The sequence below is a fragment of the Paramormyrops kingsleyae genome, unplaced genomic scaffold, assembly GCF_048594095.1.
Source record: "Paramormyrops kingsleyae isolate MSU_618 unplaced genomic scaffold, PKINGS_0.4 ups33, whole genome shotgun sequence".
Classification (NCBI taxonomy): domain Eukaryota; kingdom Metazoa; phylum Chordata; class Actinopteri; order Osteoglossiformes; family Mormyridae; genus Paramormyrops; species Paramormyrops kingsleyae.
The window spans coordinates 401892-411525 of NW_027325971.1; positions in this window are offsets into that span (position 1 = coordinate 401892).

Sequence of the window (9634 nt, forward strand, 5' to 3'; positions counted from 1 at the left end):
ATTTCCTCACTTATTTGTTTTGGGTCCTCTAACATAGTTCCATCCTTACTCAATTTAGTTATTTTTTTCTTTGTTTGTCTACGTTTCTCTAGACCATAGAAATAAGATGAATTTTTTTCTCCATGTTCAATCCACTTTGCTTTAGACCTTACATATGCTCCTTTAGCCTTAATCAGGTACAAATCATCTAGTTGTTTTTGTAAGGATTGTAAGCTTTCTGACTCTTCTTCAGTCATATAAGGTTTACTACATAACAAATGTATTTGTTCAATTAGATTTTTCTGTTTACGTATGTGTAGGGCAGATACTTTCTTTCCTGATTCTATAGCTAGTTGTTTAACACTATATTTAAACCATTCCCATTTGCTGACATTAGTCATCATCATATTATCAATTTCTAAACTAATTCTTTTAACTTGTGTACAGAAGTCTTTGTTCTGTAATAAACTATTATTAAATTTCCATATGTTCCCAGATCTTTGTTGTTTACGTAAAGATAATGAGAGACTTATCAGACAATGATCAGTAAGTGGGGCTGATTGGGTTTCACATTTAGTAACATATGATGATATTGTTTGGGAGACAAGCCAATAATCTAGTCTTGAACACACGTTCTTATTTGTTGGACTAAACCAAGTATATTTCTTTGTATTAGGGTTTGTCATCCTCCAATAATCCATCATATTAGTAGCCGTACAAAAGTCACAGATAATGCTATCGTATTCTGGTTGTTCCCCTCTCTGTGGTTGTCTGTCAAGCCATGAGTTAGGTGCCAGGTTAAAATCGCCTCCAGTTATTACCTGAGTAGAACCATACGTATTGCTCCAATGTACAATCAATTTACTTAGATTTACCATCATGTTTCTATTTAGAGACCTGTTGTTGTAACCATACACGTTAATAAGAATAATTTTCTGTTCACAGACGTCTACCAACACCATAATCCAATGTCCTGCTTCATCACTATTATGATCAATAACTTTCCCTGCAAAATTGTTAAACAAAATCATCACTCCTGCTGAGTGAGCAGTACCATGTGAATAAAGAATACCTTCTCCCCATTGATGTTTCCAAAACGTTTCCTCTTCCTTACTAGAATGTGTTTCTTGTAAAAACAGAATGTTTGCCTTGATTTCTTTGCAAAATAAAAAAATGGCCTTACGTTTAACATTGTCTTTTAAGCCTCGAACATTTAAAGAGCTTATTAGAACAGCCATGCAGAAGTGAAGAAAAGAGAACAACAAAATACAAAACAAGAACAAAACTGGCTTCTTTGACACTTACGAGAAGAAAAGGAAATCTTCAAGCAGGAATAAGCCTAGTGTCCTGCATATGTCATTTTTAACAGTACTCAGCCACATTACCAAAATACTACCCCCTCTTTGTAAGTAGCAACTATAACTCTCTGTATGCTCGCCGTATCTCGCCGCCAGCTCACATTGAAAATGAATGACTTCCGGCCACTTTGACGCTCTCGCCGCCGGCGGTGTGAACGCACAGTTAGGATACTAGATAATGGTAAATGGACTGCATTTATATAGCGCTTTTCTACTCCTACGAGTAGAACACTCACATTCACACACCAGTGACGAAGGCTGCCATGCAAGGCGCCAACCTGCACACCGGGAGCAATTTGGGGTTCAGTGTCTTGCTCAAGGACACTTTGATGGGGTCAGGAGGAATAATAAATAATAAAATTAATAATAAAATGGTTGACTTTTAGGCAAACGGTGATTTGTTACCATGAAGCAGTAAAAATACGGGGCTCTTTTCGGCATGTCTGCTGTATTGTATAATAATGAAATCAGTAAAATCTGTCGCTATGATGTGTGGATGGATGAAGTTTTAACTTCTATTTTTTTGACTGGCTATATTTACCATAATATAAGCTGCACAGAAATGGTCCTCATATTGTTTTAAAGCTATTGTCCAGCTCTATAGGTTGAACAAATAATATGCCATCCCCATACGAATAATTACCATGGGTTATTAAAGTATTAAAAATTCAATAACAAAATAATCAATTTTTTAAATAAATCTAGCAAATAATGTCATGAACATCTCCAGAAAATTTGGTCTTTGGTTTTTACGTTGTTGCTGAGACATCATTACTTAATTATGTGAAATGTCTATCAAAACCACAGTTACTTACAATGCTGTTAGCAGTAGCAGAATAGCAGTTAGTGATCAAGGCATGGTACAGGGTTATTATTTTTCATGACAACTTCAACTATTGCCAGAACTAGCTGTGGAAATATAATTTAAATTAAAACATTTCAAATTACTATGAAAATTGAATAAAAAGACAATATTGCCAAAGTAACTGGGAAAAAAGAGAATTAATGGCACAGTCAGAATAGTTTATTTTCCTCTTAAGTTTACACCTTTGACTAGACACTGGCCTACTAAAAAGGGCCTTCATTTGTCAAAAAGCCTGAACAAAACAAAACTAAATAAACTAGATTGGCTTTTATGCTACTAGGGCGAGGAAAGCATTTCAACATGGTGTAATAATGCATAAGTTACGTCAGTTTCCAGTGTGGTTTTTCGCTGTTGTTCTGCATATCAGGGAATCTGTGCACTAACTGGTGTGTTTTTATAAGTCAAGTTCCCCTGTTGAAACGCAGGCGGCCCGATTCAAGACCAGCGCATAAGTCTCCCAAGCTTGCGTTTCCTGTATCCAATAAGATGGCAGAATTTTTCTCAATGTGCAATACTGACTGCCAAGTGTGATATCTGTGATGTGTGTGATGCAGTTTTGTTGTAGAGTGACATAAGGATTCAGTTTAATTAAATGTGCTGTCCCCTGTCTTTTTAACCCCAAAGGACGAACCAGCACCAGTGGTGGAGGCCATCGGAGGAAATGCCGCACTGGGCCGCCGACACCCAGCTCCATCACCGTGTCTGCCGCCACTTCGTCTACTCCCTCCCCGGTGGCAACCAGCAGGGCTCAGGACGCCGTAGAAATACGGCGGGAGGCCGGTCAGGATGTAGAAATTGGTGTAAAAAACAAAAGGGGCCATTTACAAAAAATTTACAGAATCTACTACGCTTCAGTAACTGCAAATTGGGAAACCCGTTTGACTCAACCCAAGTGGGTGAGAAGATCCCATGTGAGGATCTCACCCAGAGTGACGACGAGGTTGCAACCATCCTGTGTCGCACTCCATCTATGTCAGAGCCTGAGCCTGAGCCCTGCTCACCGGCCTTCTCCTCCACTTCATTCTTAGTTCCGTCACCCATCCCATCCTCTTTTGTCTCCTCTCCATCTCCATCTTTTTTTACAGACTCTCCTCCTCCGTCACCACACGTAGTCTCACATGTAAGCCCAGCCCCACATCCATCTTCAGCTCCGGACATGGTTCATCCCACCCCTCCGTATCAGGTTCCAGCGCACCCCTCATCTCAGCTGGTTACGGGTCCGACACCCCCATTTATGTCCCCTTCCGTTGTTTTTGAAAAAATGGAAAGATTCAATAAGTTGCATAACTATTATCTTAGCAACTACCCTAAAATGACCTATGAGGCCAAGTGCTTTACTTACCATTGGTGTATTCAGTTTTGGAGTGAGTTTCTAAATGCAATTTCCATCTGCAAGCAGGGGAGGGACCAAAACCTAGAGGCTCACTACACGTATGTTGACAATTGGGTTGATGAAGCTGAGGTGATATTTCCTAATGATGCGCTGGATCAGCTGAGTGCCATCCCCGGGGTCCTGGAGTTGGCTGTGGAGATGGGCTATCTGTGTGATGTAAATAGTTTTTCATAGAACCTGTAAATAATTAGGTGAGAGATCTCACAAGTTCTTAGGATAAGATAAGATTAAGATAGTTTAACCTTAACTTACCCTAAGTTTGTATGACATAAGATTAGAATAAGATAAGACTAATATAGGTTAAGATAAGATTTTGTATAACATAAGGTAACATAAAATAAGATAAGACTAATATAGAGTAAGTTAAGATGAGGTTAAGATAAGATTGTATAACGTAAGATAACATAGAATTAAATAGGACTAAGATATAAATAAATGTGGATTATTTTGCATTTGGTTTGTGTCTGTGTGGTTATTTAAAACATTGTGAAGTTTGAAACAAAATTTGATTAGCTTAAATAATGATTGGTTAAACTCATGTACATGTAGAGAATTGTAGTGGACTTGCCATTGAATTAAAGGTTTCTTCAGTTCTCAAGTGCAATGCAAAAAACATAGAGGGGCAATTCATTAAATGATGCAAGCACAGGGACATGATTTTGGTGTTAAACCCAAATTGCATGACCGTTCTGCCGCAAATACAGGCCTTTAAGGTTAAAGGTGCCATCCAACTCTACTTTGAAAACTTGTGAAACTGATAAAGTACATCTTTCTTTGTTTTCTGCACATGCGTCCACCAAACGGAAGGGGCCTGAGAGTGGCATTAAGAGTCTGCAGCTGTATATTATTATTATATATGTATAAAATTATATTTATATTATAATATTATATTATATAAGCTAATTTCCTAGATTCTTAAATTTGCAAGCATAGTGGTGACATAGTTTCATGGACAAAGAGCAAGTCCTAAATGACCAACAGCAAGCAGTTACAGTATGAAACAGGAAAAAGAGAGAAAGAGTCCGACGGAGTCACCACTAGATCCAGTACCAGGGGGGTCAGCCACGTTTCTGTGAACCGTGATATATTGCAGTTTCTTGTATCACGCTGGAACCCCAACCTCGCTCTTAGGTCACCTAGTTTAGACTGGACGTTTGCGAGCGGGACTCTGGGCAGTGGCGGGCGATGTGCTCGTTTCCTCAGTCTGTTTCGGACGCCGTCGTATGTCCCACAGTGCTTCTTTGTTTGGCGCCGCAGTGTCATGCGGCCGTGTCCTTTGTTTGGTTTGTTTTACACAAACGTAAAAGCATGGACTATACCCCTAAAGGGAGGCCTTATTGAAATAATATGGATCATTTAAGGCCTGCATTCAAATATTACATTAAAATGACTAAATTAAAATGATTAAGTTTACCCATCTTTATCACTCTGCCTTAAACAAAGGAGACGCCTGAATCTCCTCGGTATACAGAGTACACTTTAGATGGGCAGTAAGTGCATTTCCCTGCCATTCCAGGGAAGCCGGTGTGGTTGTGCAGGCTAGCTGTTTGGTCCCTGTTTCAGGTTCATGCGGCAGAATCTGCTTGTTGTGAGTCTGGCCTTTTCCTCTTTTTCTCCATCTTCTTCTCCACCCGTTTCTTGGCAGTCTCCCGCTCCTTCTGGAAGAATTCTGTCTCTGCAAATTCATCTAAGGCCATTTTGGGGTTAGAGAGCCCCTCAGCAAAAAATGTTACGTTTGTAACCAAAAATCAGGTAACACTACTTAAGGCCATTGCTTTAGCAATTTATAAACACATTCATAACTAATAATAATGAATCCGTAAAGTATTAGAAACATGGCTATAATTATTTATCAAAAGGCATAACACATTATACCCATGTGTATTATGCATTATGAATAATTTATGAAGGTCTCATCTGGAATGCACTATAGATACCTTCATAATGCATTATGATGCTCGGAATAATACAGCTTTGTACCGTATTACAAAGGTATCTATAGTGCATTATAGATGAGAGCTTCATAAGGCAGTCATAGTGCATAATAAACATGGCAATTTGTTATGCCCTTTTAGAAATATAGCCATGTTTATAATGCTTTATGAATGCATTATAATGCATTGTCAATGTGTTTAAAAATGACTAAAACAAAAAAAAATGTTACCAAAAATCATTTATGGTTCTGCCTGTGATGCTATCAACACTCAAGCTTTTCTGGTCAGTGCAATTTATAATTGTTCAGACAGATAATATTCTACCATGTGAGCGATGCTCAGGTCACTGATCAACACAAGTTTGTCAGAAACGGACTGACAAGAATTTTTAACGTTATGACAAAAAACTATACAAGCCATGGACACATAGGCTATGCGGCAAACCTAGCTTCAGCCTCTTACCAAGTGAGCGATGCTAGCTAATTGGTGACACAAAATTACTGTCAATACCGTGCCGACAAGATTTTATCATACAGCAACATAAAAACCACACACATTATCAAATAACGGTCATGACAATTCATTATTTAGCGCATAATTACAGGGAACGTATGAGAGACAAAAGTCTGTCAGTTCTCTCTCGTCAAACAAGTGAAATGGTTGCTAGTGATAATGTTACTATAAGCAAGCTGTTATGAAAAAACCTGGCGGTATAACTGTAAATTTATCCTGTAGTTCTACATTTATCTCAAACAACGTGTCTTACCTTTGATAGACGAACATTACGTGTAAATAACTGAAGTGAGAAGCTGGTGACTCGTCCTGCCTCCACAGAAGTTTGTCCCTAGAATAAAAGTTTTCTGAAACTATTTCCCCTCAGCACCTGGAAAGCTGAGCTTCATGTTTGGGTCATTTCAGTGCCCCTAGGCAAAATCTGCACAGGTGTACCTCTGTTTCATATATGTGCCCCATCTTTGGATCTGTGTGCTCTCAAATTCCCGGCCAAGGTTCAACAAACAAGCCATGTCATGTCATTCTGACACTGATATGTCTTCAAGCCATCATTAGTGGCTCCCTCATCTGGCCTCAGTAGTGGTTGCATCCCAGAGCCACCAGCAGCCTGCTGGTCTTGGTGGCACCCCAGTGTTTGCTTGTAGAGGAGATGCTCAGTGGCAGTGGCAATTCTATTTAAAAGAACAGTTTAATTTCTTTAATTTCAGTTTAATGGCCGTGTGACCATGAAATGAAATGAAATGCCGACAACATTCCTGGAGCCTTCAATTTAGCATACACAGTGCCCTCTACAGGATTCCGTCGAAACTGCATCCCCTTCAGCCTCGTTCACAAAACGTGCGAGTTGTTTTCAGCATACGTTTTTCTTTATAAATCCCAAAACCTTCTTACAAATGTGCCTATGAATGTTTGGCATCTTTTTCGGTCACACGAAGCCTTTATAAATGAATTCCCCAATTAATACGTTTACATGGCTAGTGTTGTAATTGTATCCAGAGTGCGAATTACCCCTCCATAATTGGGGGGTACTGCCTTCATAACACTTCTATGACCATTATGGTCCGCTACCGCGTCAATACGAATAGTCGCCACACAGGATCAATGTTAAGAGTGCAAGATGCGCTAGGGGTGTTTACTAACATATATGCAACACACGGTCATGGTCTGGACTAGAGGTCGACCGATATGGGTTTTTCAATAGCCGATGCCGATGACGATATTTAGGAGTCAGGGTCAGCCGATGGCCGATATATGCTGCCGATATTTTTTGGCCGAAAATTGGACGTTTTCCCCTCTATTTGCATGATAAAATATCACATTAATAATAACAAATGATACACAAAATTTCTCAACTTAGCATTTATTGAATACTGACTTGTGTAAATTTAAATATAAACTTAAATAACAAAAACACAATACAACTTATAAACAACTTAAACTTATAAACAATAAAGATAGCAGCATCAGAATCTCTTTAGCAGCAAACTCATTCTTCAGCTCCCAAGCTGAAACGTCTGTGAGCCCACCAATAAGCGCACAAAACGAACTCTTTTAGAATCAATGATCCTTAATGTTACTTGTAAGCTACAGTTGGTTGAAGGCTCATTATCATTACCCCAGTTCCCAATAGCGTAATTCGGCCGGCCGATATATCGGTCGACCTCTAATGCCTGACGTAGAGTTGGAGGCAGGCATTGGGACTTTAAGCTGTCATCAAATACATCCTTGAGTAAAGGGTTTCATTTTGCTGCAGACTTTTTATAAAACTCTGTAGGAAAGCCGTCCAGGCCTGGACATTTCCCACTCTGCATGCATGTGATAGCTTTATGAATTTCATGTAAGGAAATAGGATTCTCTTACATTCTCATCCACGGTGGGTATATTCAGGTCTTCAAAGAACCTATCTATTAAACTCAGATCAAAAGTTTTGTTTAGTACAAATTAAAATAGAAATCACTAAACTGCTTATTAATATCTAAGGGATCTGATAATAGTCCTGTGTCAGAATCAATCTGGGCAATTACTTGAGTACTAGATGTCTGTTTTAAACTATAAGCCAGAGCCCTGCTTGGTTTCTCCCCATACTCATAAAACATGTGTCTGGTTTTTAACAGAGCCCGTTCCGCCTGTCCAGTTGAGAGCAGATCAAATTCAGCCTGATACATCATCCGCCGTTTATATAGCTCTGGAGATGGACCAGTGGCATAGGCTTTGTCTACTCTAGAGATGAATTCCAAAAGTTATGTTTGCCTAGCTACCTGTGCTTTATGAACAGAGGCATTGTAGGAGATAATTTGGCCCCTCAGGTAAGCCTTGAGCGTCTCCCAAAGTAAGGAAGGGGAGGTCTCTTCATTTACATTAGTTTCTAAAAACATATCTATACCAGCATTTACGAAGGCAATAAATGATTCATCTGACAAAAGAAGTGAAGTGAGCCTCCATCTGAATCTGCTAGGTCTATGATAGGGGAAGGTCAGGACCAGTGTTACAGGTGCATGATCTGATATTACTATACTGTTATAAACACATTCTTTTACCAATGGGAGTAGATATGTATGTATGTATGTATGTATAAAGAAATAATCTATACGTGAATAATACAAAGAGTATTCCCTCTTTGTAGGATAAAGAAATCTCCATGGGTCAGACACCTTGCAAGATTGTAAAAAAGTCTCTATGCATTCAGCTGTTTCTGAAGCACCAATTGGGCGATTGGAGGATCTATCCAATACTGGGTTAATTACACAGTTACCGTCACCAGCTAAAATAAGCTGATGAGTGTCCAGGTATGGTACGGTCAATAGAAAATTGTTCATGAACTTAGAATCGTCCCAATTTGGAGCATATACACAAGCTAATATCACAGGCAAACGGTACAGTTTACCCACCACAATAACAAAGCGGCCATTGGGGTCCAATATTGTTTCAGACGCTTCAAATGATACTGATTTGTTGATCAAGATTCCAGCCCCCCTGGCCCTACTCCGAAAGGTTGAATGGAATACTTGTCTAACCCAGCCTCTTTTTAAACTCAAATGATCTGACCTGCGCATGTGCGTCTCAGTTAAGAAGGTTATATCCGTTTTTAAAAACTTAAGATGAGCAAGGACCTTGGTGCGTTTGATAGGATGATTTAGGCCTTTCACATTCCAATTAGTAAACTTAACTGGCTGGCCACTCCTCCCAGGAGCCATATTTGAATTAGCCATATTTAATACTGGTAATATCCAGTAGACATAATCTGAGTTGCAGTAAATTAATTCTGTCACTCTGGTAGATGTCATGTTCGAAACAAAGTGTAACCACTAATGGACAAAATGAAAGACAAAAAAAACAACAAAATAAAAAAGAGACTTTAAGTACAAAAACACCACCACCCCCACCCCCCAGCACTATCCCGAACACAGTGCATATCCCAAGAGCAAAACACTGCAAAATTCTAACTTGGGTCTCTAATTTAACCAAAAACGACCCAAAGCACAGCGAGCAATCACATTCAGAAATATATATAGTGGTACCTCGGTTCTCAAACTCACTAGAACTCGAATTTCTTGAAAGTCGAACAAACCAGTTTCACCTAGAACTCGATCTG